Raw genomic sequence first — 16,677 nt, 5'->3', positions numbered from 1 at the left:
AAGTAATAAAAGACAAAGGTAAATGTGAAAGGTACCCAAAAAGAAAGTAAACAAGCATGCTCATCAGAAAAAAAAGAAAAAACATAAAGTCTCAGTAAACACAAAATCTTTAATAACAAAAGAAAATCCACAAACAAAAGGAACCCAGCACAGGACAATAAGAGCAAAGAAAATGTCAGCACCACAATAAAAAGCACAACCATGTGACAGCGGTAAACTCATACCTACAGATAATCACACTGAATGTAAATGGCTTAGATATACCTGTAAAGAGACACAGAGTGGTAGAACAGATAAAAAAGCACAACCCATCAATATGCTGTCTATAAGAGACACACCATAGACGCAAAGACATAAATTTATTAAAAATCAAAGTATGGAAAAAACATATCAAACAAACAGTAACCAAAAAAAGGCAGGTGTGGCAATACTAATCTCAGGTGAAATAGACTTTAAGGCAAAAGCAACCATAAAAGATGGGGAAGGACACTAAATAATGATTAAAGGGACAATCCACCAAGAAGACATGCCCTTGATAAATATCTATGCACCCAAAGACAGGATTCCAAAATACATACATACAAAATACAAACTCTAACAGTACTGAAAAGAGAAATGGTTCCATAATGGTAGCAGAAGACTTCACCACATCACTTTGAGTGAAGGACAGAACATCTAGAAATAAACGTAACAAAGATAGAGAAGATCTAAAGGCCAAATCAACCAACTTGACCTCATGGACATATATAGAACACTCTACCCAACAACAGCAAAGTACACAGTTTTTTCCAACACACATAGAACATTCTCCAGAATAGAACACATTTTAGGCCACAAAGCAAAATAATACAAAGCATTCTCTCTGATCACAATGCCATAAAAGTAGAAATCAATAACAGGAAGAGCAAGGAAAAAAAATCAAATACATGGAAACTGAATAACACCTGGCTTAAAAACAACTAGAAATCAAAGATGGAATAAAAAAAAATTCCTAAAATTAAATGAGAATGAAAACACACCATACCAAAATAGTTGGGACACAGCAAAAGCAATATTCAGAGGTCAATTTATAGCAATAAACAAACAAAAAAAAAAACACACCAAAAAAGAAGGAAGAGCCAAAATCAAAATATTAGCCCTACAACTTGAACAAATAGAAGCAGAGCAGCAAAAGAGGCCCACAGTCACCAGAAAAGTGGAAATAATAAAGATTAGAGCATAAATAAATGAAATAGAGAACAGAAAAACAATAGAAAGAATCAATAAGACTCAAAGTTAGTTCTTTGAAAAGATCAGCAAAATTGACAAACTGTTGACTAAAGAAAAGCAGGATAGAATAACCCAAATAAGAAATGAGATGGAGGACATTACAACGGACCCAAACAAAATAAAAAGGATCATGACAAATTTCTAGAAACACACTGTTGTAGTTGTTAGGTGCTCTCAAGTCAGTTCTGACTCATAGCAATCCCATGTACAACAGAACAAAACATTGCCCTGTCCTGCGTCATGCCCACAAACGTTGTTATGTTTCAGCCCATAGTTGCAGCCGCTGTGTCAAGCCATCTCATTGAGGGTCTTCCTCTTTTTCGTTGACCCTGTACTTCACCAAGCATGATGTTCTCCTCCAGGAACTGATCTCTCCTGACAGCATGTCCAAATTATGTAAGACGTAGTCTCGCCATCCTTGCTTCTAAGGAACATTCTGGTTGTACTTCTTGCAAGACAGATTTGTTCACTCTTTTGGCAGTCCGTGGTATATTCAATACTCTTTGCCAACACCACAATTCAAAGGTGTCAAATCTTCTTCACCTTATTCATTGTCCAGCTTTTGCATGCATGGGACACGATGGAAAATACCATGGCTTGGGTCAGGCACACTTTATCTTCAAGGTAACATCTTTGCTTTTCAACACTTTATGGGGGTCTTTTGCAACAGATTTCCCAATTCAATTCATCTTTTGATTTCTTGACTGCTGCTTCCATGGCTGTTGATTGTGGATCCAAGTAAAATGAAATCCTTGACAACTTCAATCTTCTCTCTATTTATGATGTTGCTTATTGGTCCAGTTGTGAGGATTTTTGTTTTCTTTATGTTGAGGTGCAATCCATAATGAAAGCAATGGTCTTTGATCTTCATCAGTAAGTGCTTCAAGTCCTCTTCACTTTCAGCAAGCAAGGTTGTGTCATCTGCATAACGCAGGTTGTTAATGAGTCTTCCACCATCCTGATGCTCCATTCTTCTTCATATAGTCCAGTTTCTCTGATTATTTGCTCAGCATACAGATTGAATAGGTATGGTGAAAAGATACAACCCTAACGCACACATTTCCTGACTTCAGACCACACAGTATCCCCTTGTTCTGTCCGAACATGGGCACAATTTAGTGTTCTGGAATTCCCATTCTTAGCAATGTTATTCATAATTTGTTATGATCCACACAGTTGAATGTCTTTGCATACCCAATAAAACACTGGTAATCATCTTTCTGGTGTTCTCTGCATTCAGCCAGGATCCATCTGACATTAGCAATGATATTCCTGGTTCCACATCCTCTTCTGAATCCGGCCTGAATATCTGGCAGTTCCCTGTTGATATACTGCTGCAGCCATTTTTGAATGATCTTCAGCGAAATTTTACTTGTACATGATATTAATGATATTATTGTATAATTTCCTCATTTGGTTGGATCACCTTTCTAGGGAATAAGCATAAATATGGATCTCCTCCTGTCAGTTGGCCAGGTAGCTGTCTTCCAAGTTTCTTGGCATAGTCGAATGAGCCCTTCCAGCACGGCATTCATTTGTTGAAACATCTCAATTTATGTTCTGTCAATTACTGAAGCCTTGTGTTTTGCCAATGCCTTCAGTGCAGCTTGGATTACTTCTTTCATTACTATTGGTTCCTGATCATGTGCTACCTCTTGAAATGGCTGAATGTTGACCAATTCTTTTTGGTAAAATGACCCCGTGTATTCCTTCCTTCTTCTTTTGATGCTCCCTACATCATTTAATATTTTCCCCATAGGATCCTTCACTATTGCAACTTGAGGCTTGAATCCCTGTAGAATCCTTCACTATTCCAACTTGAGACTTGAATTTTTTCTTTAGTTCTTTCAGCTTGAGAAATGCCAGTGTGTTCTTCTCTTCTGGTTTTCTATCTCCAGCTCTTTGCACATGTCATTATAATAATTTACTTTGTCTTCTTGAGCCGCCCTTTGGAATCTTCTGTTCAATTCTTCTACTTCATCATTTCATCCTTTTGCTTTATCTGCTTAACATTTGTGAGCAAGTTTCAGAGACTCCTCTGACATCCATCTTGGTCTTTTCTTTCTTTCTTGTCTTTTTAATGACCTCTTGCTTTCTTCATGTATGATGTCCTTGATGTTATTGCACGACTAGTCTTGTCCTTGGTCATTGGTGTTCAATGCGTCAAATCTATTCTTGAGATGGTCTCTAAATTCAGGTGGGATATACTCAAAGTTGTACTTTGGCTCTCGTGGATTTGTTCTAATTTTCTTCAGTTTCAGCTTGAACTTGCGTATGAGCAATTGATGGTCTGTTCCTCAGTCAGCCCCTGGCCTTGTTCTGACTGATGATATTGAGCTTTTCCATCATCTCGTTCCACAGATGTAGTCAATTTGATTCCTGTGTATTCCATCTGGTGAGGTCCATGTGCATAGAAACACACTACCTGCCTAAAGTAACACAAGTTGAATAACACAAGGAGTGAAAACTGGGTGAATGGACACTGAGAACCAAGGGTGGAAAGGGAAAGGGAGAGAGCAATGACACATCGCAAGGATTGCAACTGATGTCACAAAACAATTCGTGTACAAAATTTTTGAATGAAAAACTAATTTGCGAAGTAAACTCTCACCTGCAACACACACACGCACAAGAATTAGCTTAAACATCAACATTACTTCCTCCACAAATTTACTTCCTGTTATGCTTTTATATAGCACCTGGCACTTCCCCTGTTTTAGCAACCATTGTGCTATATTTCAATTATTTGTCTTCTTTACAAACTATAATCTCTGTGAGAACTGAGACCACATTGACCACTAGCTTGGTGCTAAGTGGCACTCAGTAACTACTTGCTGAATGAGTGAATAAATGACTAAGAGGTTCAGAGATGGAGGTATTGAGTATAGCCTATTCCATCACACAATCAGAGAATAAAGCTGAGGAATTACATATTATGATATTTTGAGTGAATTACAGGAGTGAGTGAAGATTTCACTTTGAAGATAATCATGTTAGTGGGAAGTTAGGTCAGGCTTTGAATGAGTAAAAAAGGAGCAATAAGGGTGAATATTTTTTGGAGAAAGATGTTGAAAAATGTGTGTTGGGGGGAATAACAGAGAAATGGAGTCAAGTTTTAGGAAGGTGGAGGAGAGGAGAAAAAGAAAGAATGGATGAATATATAAACATATTTTGAATAAAGGAGCTGTACATCACTTCTATTCTTGGGAAATCAACAAAAAATCAAAGTATTCAAAGCAGTGATTGTTTCAACCAGTTCATTTCTTCCTTCTGGCTTTAAACCACGACATAGGAGAGTGAAACAGAGAGAGTTATAGTGAAAACCACAGGCTTTTAGAGTCAGACAACTGCACTGAATTTGAACAATGGCTCTTTCTTATATTAGCCCCGACTGTTATGCAAGGTGCTTAAACTCATTGAATTATAGGTTCTTTATCTGTAAAGTTAGATTATTAACGCCTCTAGGTTGCTCTGGATACTTAATGAGAAACCATAAGCAAGTGCAGACTATATTGTTTGACTCATGGTTAACACTCAGCAAATATAGATGACACCTTTCTCCTTGGTCTACAAGCTTCTGATCTGGTTTTTCTTACTTTTGTTCATTATTATTTTTCTTGATAACTTATCCCAATTTTCCAAAATTCAGTATCACCTTAGACTTTGTCCTTGATATCTTCTATTTGACAGTTCATTTTCCTGTTTTATTTCAACTATTAAATCTGTGGTATCTGCATTGGTGGATCAATTTTCTTATAGGCACACAATCCCTAGAATTTCTAGCTAAAATTAAACGTATCAGATAATTAAGATTTTTGTCTCTACTACCACATGCAGCAATACAGTCATCCCCAGCAGAGGCAGATTATCCAATAAGTAAGCAAGCATGTTTACCTTGCTTATCAGATTATCTGTAGTGAACAATTTCACATGGGTTTCACCACGTATTTGAAATTGTTCACCACAGATTAGTAAGTAAGTGCAATTAGCCTGGCTTACCTTGCTTACTGGGTCAACTGCCCTGTCAGGGATTGTAAATTTAAAAAAGAGGCTTTGGCTCTGTAGGAGGGTGTTGTGAGGTTGGGAGAGATACAGATGCCAGCCATACCTAGAAGCAGAATCTTTGATGTGGTGAAAAAATGTGAAATTATGGTTACCTTGCCTATTTGGTTAAGAGCTACAGCTGCCAACCAAAAAGTCAGCAGTTTGAATCCACCAGGTGCTCCTTGGAAACCCTGTGGGGTAGTTCTACTCTATCCTATAGGGTTGCTACGAGTTGGAATCGACTCGAAGGCAATGGGTTTGGTTTTTTGGTTTGCCTAATGTATAATCCACCCCTGATCCCCAGTCTCATCTCTGAAGTAATCAGCCTTCATACTCAATCTGATTTCAGGCAATGGTCTGTTTATGAAAGGGAAGTAAATTTGGTTTTCAAATCAGTCATATACTCTTATCACCTCTGAGTCTTTATGTGTGTTATCCTTAGTTTATGAACAAAGTTTGTCTAATGGTTGAACTTTGGGCAAATCACTTTGAACCTCTGAGTCTCAATTATAAAATGAGAGACTAGTAGTTATTATGGCTCAAAATGTGTATGATATCTCTGAAAGCAAGGGAGGTTACACTCTTTTTTAGAGGCTACACAGCTGGTCTATAGCCAGTTCAGGAGGAGAATCTGCACATCCTGGCTCAGAGAGCAGTGTGCTTCCCCATATGTCCCTGTTAACCAAAGGAATACTGCTGCTTGCTGCCATCTTTCCTACTATCTTCCCACCTAAAGAAACAGGTCAACCCAACCATTCTTTTCACTCTTCTTGCCACCATCTCAAACACCTGAGAACAGAGAAAAAGTTGAGGTTGTAGTTCTGTGATAACAGGCTCCAGGGGCCTGAGCTAAGAGGAAACTTGGTAGAGAAAAGTAGATTGCAAGAAAAGAGAGATAAACAAAGTTCAGGTGCCTTCTTTGGAAAAGCAGGAGGGGTTGCCCAACTTAAAGCCTAGAGCTCCAAGTAACTCATCGCTAATAAAACTACGATGTTGAAACACAGGTGTTTCAGTAGCGTTGGCAAGACTGACCTTTGATGTCTAATCTCTTGTTTACTGTACATATTTATTACGTGAGCCATAACTAAGCACAAGTTGGTGTTTATCAAATGAGGAGATTCCATGCGGTTTTGCTGCCTTTGGGGTGTGAATGTGAAGACGGGCTTGGAATGCTTTCACAAGGCCCTATGTTTGTGTTAACTAACCATCCTCAGCCTAAGAAATGGATGACAGTCCTTGGGAAAATCCCCAAAATGCAGGATGAGGGAAGGAAGTGGCAGATGACTATTCAGCTCCTGGAAAACTGATACTGAATCAGAATGGTGGGTGGAAAAGACAATTTGAGGAAATGGAGAAATAGAAACCAGAAGCCAACTATCACTTACAGCATTCTGTTTTAAAACCAGCTCCTATTTAATTTTTTTGTTGTTGTTGTTTGTTTAAAATGGAGAGTTTATTTGTTCAGTACACCAAATAGGATGAAAGCCCTGTCATGACAAATATATAGAAATATGCAGATTAACATAAAACTGTAATTTAGTTTGAATGAAGGGGAATCTCTTTAAATGTTATGACAACATACTCCCAAGAAGAATCTTTTCTTCAGTTAATTAGACATTTCAATAAAATAAAGGGTAATGGATTAAGTGGAAGCTAGTTTGTGAATTTTCCTTAAAAATAAAACTCCAACTTAATTAATCCATACCAGTTAAACACTATAACCAAAATATCAACTAAGTGCAAAAGGAGATGAGGGAATTATCTTTTTTTCGCTTGAACAGTCCAGAGGAAAATGCTTACTACAAACACAGCAGACGAACTGTTAGACTGGCTGATCTAGAACACAGTGCTGCACTGAATTCCAGTCTAAATTGTGCTGAATGTTCATCATTACTATGGCACAGTTTGACCCAGAATGTAGTTTAATGCCAAGACAGATCTGAACTTGTTACAAAAACATATATATTACTGTTGCCTTTTTTGTTTTTAAATATATGTATTTATATGAACTTATAAATCTATATTTATGTAAATATGTCATATATGTATACATATATATATATATATATAAAAGCCAAGTGTATATATATAAAAGCCAGGTACATACAAAGGTAGATTTTCCCTGGAGCAATTTATATGAAGAAGTCAGGGGTGCACTGGATAACATGATGCTCTCCACAACTAGAAGCTGGGTCAAACTGAAGGAAGGAATATTTTGAAGTGTCATCTAGTTCCATGACAGCAGCCTGGTTCCCACAGTGGTGACAGTAACTAGGTGAACTGAAAATGGTAGTCACATTCCATCAAGACACCAATTATATCCCTCCATTACAAGTTGGTGAGCAAGAGAAACTAGGGTGAGACCATTGACATGGTTAAATGTTTCAGAAATGTCCAAATGTGTAGCCAGCACCACGTGGAGAAATACCCTACCCATCATGACCATGTGAATCTGACCATAACAGATCACACCTTGAGACTTCTTGTGGAAGGAACCTCTTGTAAAGATCTAGGGCTCTTCTATGATCCAGTGTATTATGGATGGAGAGAGGACACCATGGAGGCAAAGTATCTGTCCATCTACCAAAGCTGTACGTGGAACATAATCAAATAGACCTGTAAAATATTTCCAAACATTGGCATTTCTACACTTCTGTAGACATTCATCATAAAAGCTGTATACTCGGCTACTTTGTTGGCTTTCGTGGTTTCCTCTTGCTGCCCGATTGGAGTCCACGCCCTGGAACAGTGGAGCTGGTGAAACATACTCCAAGTCAGAAAGAGAGAGGAATTTATTAGGAGATGACATCAACGGGTGGCCCCCGTCAGCAACACAGGCACCTGACAGCAACACAGGATGTCCTTTATGGAGTCCCCCCAAAACAATTTTTACATCAGAGGTTATATAGATCATTGTGGCAAGGATTACTTAATGTTTTTAAGCACGTAGCCTAGAGATGGTCATACACATCACAAAACAAGTACAAGAAACTATTAAACTAAAGATACACATGTCAGACATCTGAACTCTAATCTGTATGTTTGTAACGGGCTGAAGAAAACTTACATAAGAATCTCTGGGCTACTGGAACTGGCCTGCCAAGTCCACTCTGGCTGAGATAAGGAGCAAGAAAGAAAGTTGCAGATCAAAAGCACCAGGCAGCCTTCCTAGCTGCCTTCTTACAGGCTGAAGGCCATTTCTCAAGAGAACAAAGAAGAGGAGAGAAACCAAGGCCACAGGAGCCAATAGAGTTCAGCACCCCTTTGGAAAAGACCAGGGCAGTGGTGCAATAAAAAATGTTTATACATTACTTACAGCATCATTATGGCATTAGTTATGTCAAGCTCTCAATCACCCATTCTGAATAGGAGAAAACAAGTTACAAGGTGTTAGGGTCATACTCTCAACATTGTAATGCCTTCTGGATAATGCACTTTTTTTTTTATTTTAATAACTTTTATTAAGCTTCAAGTGAACGTTTACAAATCCAATCAGTCTGTCACGTATAAGTTTACATACATCTCACTCCCTACTCCCACTTGCTCTCCCCCTCTTGAGTCAGCCCTTTCAGTCTCTCCTTTCTTGACAATTTTGCCGGCTTCCCTCTCTCTCTATCCTCCCATCCCCTCTTCAGACAAGAGTTGCCAACACAATCTCAAGTGTCCACCTGATATAATTAGCTCACTCTTCATCAGCGTCACTCTCCCACCCGCTGACCAGTCCCTTTCATGTCTGATGAGTTGTCTTCGGGGATGGTTCCTGTCCTGTGCCAACAGAAGGTCTGGGGAGCATGGCCGCCGGGATTCCTCTAGTCTCAGTCAGACCATTAAGTTTGGTCTTTTTATGAGAATTTGGGGTCTGTATCCCACTGATCTCCTGCTCCCTCAGGGGTCATCTGCTGTGCTTCCTGTCAGGGCAGTCATCGATTGTGGCCAGGCACCAACTAGTTCTTCTGGTCTCAGGATGATGTAGGTCTCTGGTTCCTGTGGCCCTTTCTCTCTCTTGGGCTCTTAGTTGTTGTGTGGCCTTGGTGTTCTTCATTTTCCTTTGCTCCAGGTGGGTTGAGACCAATTGATGCATCTTAGATGGCCGCTTGTTAGCATTTAAGACCCCAGAGGCCACATTTCAAAGTGGGATGCAGAATGATTTCATAATAGAATTATTTTGCCAATTGACTTAGAAGTCCCCGCAAACCATGTTCCCCAGACCCCCGCGCTTGCTCCGCTGAGCTTTGAAGCATTCATTTTATCCCGGCAACTTCTTTGCTTTTGGTCCAGTCCAATTGAGCTGACCTTCCATGTATTGAGTGTTGTCTTTCCCTTCACCTAAAGCAGTTCTTATCTACTGATTAATCAATAAAAAACCCTCTCCCACCCTCCCTCCCTCCCCCCCTCGTAACCACAAAAGTATGTGTTCTTCTCAGGTTTACTATTTCTCAAGATCTTATAATAGTGGTCTTATACAATATTTGTCCTTTTGCCTCTGACTAATTTTGCTGAGCATAATGCCTTCCAGGTTCCTCCATGTTATGAAATGTTTCAGAGATTCGTCGCTGTTCTTTATCGATGTATAGTATTCCATTGTGTGAATATACCACAATTTATTTACCCATTCATCCGTTGATGGACACCTTGGTTGCTTCCAACTTTTTGCTATTGTAAACAGAGCTGCAATAAACATGGGTGTGCATGTGTCTGTTTGTATGAAGGCTCTTGTATCTCTAGGGTATATTCCCAGGAGTGGGATTTCTGGGTTGTATGATAGTTCTATTTCTAACTGTTTAAGACAACGCCAGATAGATTTCCAAAGTGGTTGTACCATTTTACCTTCCCACCAGCAGTGTATGAGAGTTCCAATCTCTCCGCAGCCTCTCCAACATTTATTATTTTGTGTTTTTTGGATTAATGCCAGCCTTGCTGGTGTGAGATGGAATCTCATCGTAGTTTTAATTTGCATTTCTCTAATGGCTAATGATCGAGAGCATTTTCTCATGTATCTGTTGGCTGCCTGAATATCTTCTTTAGTGAAATGTGTGTTCATATCCTTTGCCCACTTCTTGATTGGGTTGTTTGTCTTTTTGTGGTTGAGTTTTGACAGAATCATGTAGATTTTAGAGATCAGGCGCTGGTCGGAGATGTCATAGCTGAAAATTCTTTCCCAATCTGTAGGTGGTCTTTTTACTCTTTTGGAGAAGTCTTTAGATGAGCATAGGTGTTTGATTTTTAGGAGCTCCCAGTTATCGGGTTTCTCTTCATCATTTTTGGTAATGTTTTGTATTCTGTTTATACCTTGTATTAGGGCTCCTGGGGTTGTCCCAATTTTTTCTTCCATGATCTTTATCGTTTTAGTCTTTATGTTTAGGTCTTTGATCCACTTGGAGTTAGTTTTTGTGCATGGTGTGAGGTATGGGTCCTGTTTCATTTTTTTGCAAATGGATATCCAGTTATGCCAGCACCATTTGTTAAAAAGGCTTTCTTTTCCCCAATTAATTGACACTGGTCCTTTGTCAAATATCAGCTGCTCATATGTGGATGGATCTATGTCTGGGTTCTCAATTCTGTTCCATTGGTCTATGTGCCTGTTGTTGTACCAGTACCAGGCTGTTTTGACTAGTGTGGCTGTATAATAGGTTCTGAAGTCAGGTAAAGTGAGGCCTCCCACTTTCTTCTTCTTTTTCAGTAGTGCTTTGCTTATCCGGGGCTTTTTTCCCTTCCATATGAAATTGGTGATTTGTTTCTCTATCCCCTTAAAATATGACATTGGAATTTGAATTGGAAGTGCGTTAAATGTATAGATGGCTTTTGGTAGAATAGACATTTTTACTATGTTAAGTCTTCCTATCCATGAGCAAGGTATGTTTTTCCACTTAAGTATGTCCTTTTTAATTTCTTGTAGTAGAGCTTTGTAGTTTTCTTTGTATAGGTCTTTTACATCCTTGGTAAGATTTATTCCTAAGTATCTTATCTTCTTGGGGGCTACTGTGAATGGTATTGATTTGGTTATTTCCTCTTGGGTGTTCTTTTTGTTGATGTAGAGGAATCCAAGTGATTTTTGTATGTTTATTTTATAACCTGAGACTCTGCCAAACTCTTCTATTAGTTTCAGTAGTTTTCTGGAGGATTCCTTAGGGTTTTCTGTGTATATAATCATGTCATCTGCAAATAGTGATAACTTTACTTCTTCCTTGCCAATCCGTCTACCTTTTATTTCTTTGTCTAGCCTAATTGCCCTGGCTAGGACTTCCAGCACGATGTTGAATAAGAGCGGTGATAAAGGACATCCTTGTCTGGTTCCCGTTCTCAAGGGAAATGCTTTCAGGTTCTCTCCATTTAGAGTGATATTGGCTGTTGGCTTTGCATAGATGCCCTTTATTATGTTGAGGAATTTTCCTTCAATTCCTATTTTGGTAAGAGTTTTTATCATAAATGAGTGTTGGACTTTGTCAAATGCCTTTTCTGCATCAATTGATAAGATTATGTGGTTTTTGTCTTTTGTTTTATTTATGTGATGGATTACATTAATGGTGTTTCTGATATTAAACCAGCCTTGCATATCTGGTATAAATCCCACTTGATCAGGGTGAATTATTTTTTTGATGTGTTGTTGGATTCTATTGGCTAGAATTTTGTTGAGGATTATTGCATCAATGTTCATGAGGGATATAGGTCTATAATTTTCTTTTTTTGTAATGTCTTTACCTGGTTTTGGTATCAGGGAGATGGTGGCTTCATAGAATGAGTTGGGTAGTATTCCGTCATTTTCTATGCTTTGGAATACCTTCAGAAGTAGTGGTGTTAACTCTTCTCTGAAAGTTTGGTAGAACTCTGCAGTGAAGCCGTCCGGGCCAGGGCTTTTTTTTGTTGGGAGTTTTTTGATTACCGTTTCAATCTCTTTTTTTGTTATGGGTCTATTTAGTTGTTCTACTTCTGAATGTGTTAGTTTAGGTAGGTAGTGTTTTTCCAGGAATTCATCCATTTCTTCTAGGTTTTCAAATTTGTTAGAGTACAATTTTTCATAATAATCTGAAATGATTCTTTTAATTTCATTTGGTTCTGTTGTGATGTGGTCCTTCTCGTTTCTTATTCGGGTTATTTGTTTCCTTTCCTGTATTTCTTTAGTCAGTCTAGCCAATGGTTTATCAATTTTGTTAATTTTTTCAAAGAGCCAGCTTTTGGCTTTGTTAATTCTTTCAATTGTTTTTCTGTTCTCTAATTCATTTAGTTCAGCTCTAATTTTTATTATTTGTTTTCTTCTGGTGCCTGATGGATTCTTTTGTTGCTCACTTTCTATTTGTTCAAGTTGTAGGGACAGTTCTCTGATTTTGGCTCTTTCTTCTTTTTGTATGTGTGCATTTATCGATATAAATTGGCCTCTGAGCACCGCTTTTGCTGTGTCCCAGAGGTTTTGATAGGAAGTATTTTCATTCTTGTTGCTTTCTATGAATTTCCTTATTCCCTCCTTGATGTCTTCTATAACCCAGTCTTTTTTCAGGAGGGTATTGTTTATTTTCCAAGTATTTGATTTCTTTTGCCTAGTTTTTCTGTTATTGATCTCTAGTTTTATTGCCTTGTGGTCTGAGAAGATGCTTTGTAATATTTCGATGTTTTGGACTCTGCACAGGTTTGTTTTATGACCTAATATGTGGTCTATTCTAGAGAATGTTCCATGTGCGCTAGAAAAAAAAGTATATTTTGCAGCAGTTGGGTGGAGAGTTCTGTATAAGTCAATGAGGTCAAGTTGGTTGATTGTTGTAATTAGATCTTCCGTGTCTCTATTGAGCTTCTTACTGGATGTTCTGTCCTCTCCGAAAGTGGTGTGTTGAAGTCTCCTACTGTAATTGTGGCGGTATCTATCTCACTTTTCAATTCTGTTAAAATTTGATTTATGTATCTTGCAGCCCTGTCATTGGGTACATAAATATTTAATATGGTTATGTCTTCCTGATCAATTGTCCCTTTTATCATTATATAGTGTCCTTCTTTTTCCTTTGTGGTGGATTTAAGTCTAAAGTCTATTTTGTCAGAAATTAATATTGCTACTCCTCTTCTTTTTTGCTCATTGTTTGCTTGATATACTTTTTTCCATCCTTTGAGTTTTAGTTTGTTTGTGTCTCTAAGTCTAAGGTGCGTCTCTTGTAGGCAGCATATGGATGGATCGTGTTTCTTTATCCAGTCTGTGACTCTCTGTCTCTTTATTGGTGCATTTAGTCCATTTACATTCAGGGTAATTATAGATAAATAAGTTTTTAGTGCTGTCATTTTGGTGCCTTTTTATGTGTGTTGTTGACAATTTCATTTTTCCACTTACTTTTTTGTGCTGAGGCGTTTTTCTTAGTAAATTGTGAGATCCTCATTTTCATAGTGTTTGACTTTATGTTAGTTGAGTCGTTACATTTTTCTTGGTTTTATCTTGAGTTATAGAGTTGTTATACCTTTTTGTGGTTACCTTATTATTTACCCCTATTTTTCTAAGTAAAAACCTAACTTGTATTGTTCTATATCGCCTTGTATCACTCTCCATATGGCAGTTCAATGCCTCCTGTATTTAGTCCCTCTTTTTGATTATTGTGATCTTTTACCTATTGACTTCCATGATTCCCTGTTATGTGTATTTTTTTTTATTATTTAATCTTAATTTGTTTTTGTGATTTCCCTATTTGAGTTGATATGAGGACGTTCTGTTTTGTGACCTTGTGTTGTGCTGATATCTGATATTATTGGTTCTCTGACCAAACAATATCCTTTAGTATTTCTTGTAGCTTTGGTTTGGTTTTTGCAAATTCTCTAAACTTGTGTTTGTCTGTAAATATCTTAATTTCGCCTTCATATTTCAGAGAGAGTTTTGCTGGATATATGATCCTTGGCTGGCAGTGTTTCTCCTTCAGTGTTCTGTATATGTCCTTCTTGCCTGCATGGTTTCTGCTGAGTAGTCTGAACTTATTCTTATTGATTCTCCCTTGAAGGAAACCTTTCTTTTCTCCCTGGCTGCTTTAAAAATTTTCTGTTTACCTTTGGTTTTGGTGAGTTTGATGATAATATGTCTTGGTGTTTTTCTTTTTGGATCAATCTTAAATGGGGTTCGATGAGTGTCTTGGATAGATATCCTTTCGTCTTTCGTGATGTCAGGGAAGTTTTCTGTCAGGAGTTCTTCAACTATTTTCTCTGTGTTTTCTGTCCCCCCTCCCTGTTCTGGGACTCCAATCATCCACAGGTTATCCTTCTTGATAGAGTCCCACATAATTCTTAGAGTTTCTTCATTTTTTTTAATTCTTTCATCTGATTTTTTTTCAGCTATGTTGGTGTTGATTCCCTGGTCCTCCAGATGTCCCAGTCTGCATTCTAATTGCTCGAGTCTGCCCCTCTGACTTCCTATTGCGTTGTCTAATTCTGTAATTTTATTGTTAATCTTTTGGATTTCTGCATGTTGTCTCTCTATGGATTCTTGCAACTTATTAATTTTTCCACTATGTTCTTGAATAATCTTTTTGAGTTCTTCAACAGTTTTATCAGTGTGTTCCTTGGCTTTTTCTGCAGTTATCCTAATTTCATTTGTGATATCTTTAAGCATTCTGTAAATTAGTTTTTTATATTCTGTATCTGATAATTCCAGGATTGTATCTTCATTTGGGAAAGATTTTGATTCTTTTGTTTGGGGGGTTGGAGAAGCTGTCATGGTCTGCTTCTTTAAGTGGTTTGATATGGATTGTTGTCTCCGAGCCATCACTGGGAAACTAGTTTTTCCAGAAAATCCGCTAAAAAAAAAATGCAGTCAGACCCCTATCAGAGTTCTCCCTCTGGCTCAGGCTATTCGGATGTTAATGAAGCCTTCTGGGGAGGGTGGGGGAGGGAACAGAGAGATAGGAGAGTAGCACTTCAGAATATAGCCAGAGTTGCTTGTCTTGCTTGGAATGACTATTATATCTGAGATTCCCGTGGGCGCGTCGCCTATGTGTGCTGGCTGTGTGGAGATTGCCCCCGGGGGGTCTGGCCCGCTGGAGTCACGGTCAGATCCTCTGCTTCCAGCCCCACGCCCAGCGTCAAGGCTCCCCTACTGGGACGGTGCACTCTAGACTCCAAAATCAGTCGCTGCCTCCCGGGGACTTCTGGTCCCTCCAGCGGCGTGGCCGTGCCGCCCCGAGAACTAGTTGAGCCTCCTCCCGGGGTTAGTTCAGGTGGGTGGAGCAGGTCCCCGTGCTTGTGCCGTGACCGAGTGTCCCGGCTGGGACGCTGTTCTCCCCGCTCCAATACCAGTCGCTGCCTCCCGGGGACTTCTCCTACCGGCTGCGTCCCACGCCACCCGCGGGACCCGGCTGGGCCCCTTCCCGGGGTTAGTTCAGGGGGGTGGAGCAGCTCTCCGTGTTTATGCCGTACCTGCATCCAGTCCAAATCCCGGCGAGACGGTTCCCCAGCTGGGACGCCGCTCTTCCTGCTCCAAGACCAGTCACTGCCTCCCAGGGACTTCTCCTACCAGCTGCGTCCCATGCCGCCCGCGGAACCGGCTGGTCTCCCTCCCGGGGTTAGTTCAGGGGGGTGGAGCAGCTCTCTGTGCTTGTGCCGTACCTGACTGGTACGCTGGCTCCAGGCTCTGGAAACAATCGCTGCTTCCCCGTATTAGTTCGTTCTCCGTCTCTAAATCTGTGTTTGTTGTTCAGGGTTCGTAGATTGTTATGTATGTGATTGATTCACTTGTTTTTCCGTGTCTTTGTTGTAAGAGGGATCCGAGGTAGCGTCTGCCTAGTCCGCCATCTTGGCTCCACCTGGATAATGCACTTTTAATGGCACAAGAAGAGTCACGGTCTCCCCTGAATAATAATCTCTACCTACATGATCGCCGGTGAAATAGTTAACATTTGGTGATTTTCCATCAACTCTAGAGCGTGCCATGCGGTCATGAAATTGACCATGAACATCTCCACAATTGGTAACAGGACAAGGAACCTCTTGTGCATTAGATTCTTTTGTTAAAATTTCTTTAGCCTTTTCTCACAGGGCCCCCACTTGGTTCTCCTTAAGCTGTTTACCCTTGTTCAGCAGCTCGAACCACTGGTCCAGTTCCTCGGTGAATGCCTCGTAGTCCATGGTGGACACGATCCCTTTCCCTGCCACTTCCGGCCCCCTCCCTGCACCTACCCGCTCCCACTCGGTGGCACCCACCACCGCTGCCATGGCCAGCTCCTGGAGAGAGAGGAAAGTGAGGGGCAGGGCAGCCGAAGGCCACACGTCCCTTCCAAGCCTAGCAGGCGGCTTCTGCTGCAAGGCCTCGTAGAGACCCCCGCCTGTCCCCTTCTGACCCGGCCATGGCCCCCCGCCCCGTGTCGGTGAAGGGCGCGGGAATGTAGAGGGGTGGGCAGCGCAGCGCAGCCT

General features: G+C 39.9%; 1 pseudogene; it reads right to left on the bottom strand.

Annotated features, from left to right (window-relative positions):
• Positions 1 to 7,445: 7,445 nt before the first annotated feature.
• On the bottom strand, positions 7,446 to 16,437 carry LOC100670480 (serine/threonine-protein phosphatase 2A catalytic subunit beta isoform-like; annotated as a pseudogene).
• Between the last annotated feature and the right edge of the window lie 240 nt (positions 16,438 to 16,677).

Source organism: Loxodonta africana, chromosome 2 (assembly GCF_030014295.1).
Source record: "Loxodonta africana isolate mLoxAfr1 chromosome 2, mLoxAfr1.hap2, whole genome shotgun sequence".
Lineage (NCBI taxonomy): Eukaryota > Metazoa > Chordata > Mammalia > Proboscidea > Elephantidae > Loxodonta > Loxodonta africana.
Note: the sequence above shows the minus strand (reverse complement) of the source record. Positions and strands in the feature narration are given on the sequence as shown.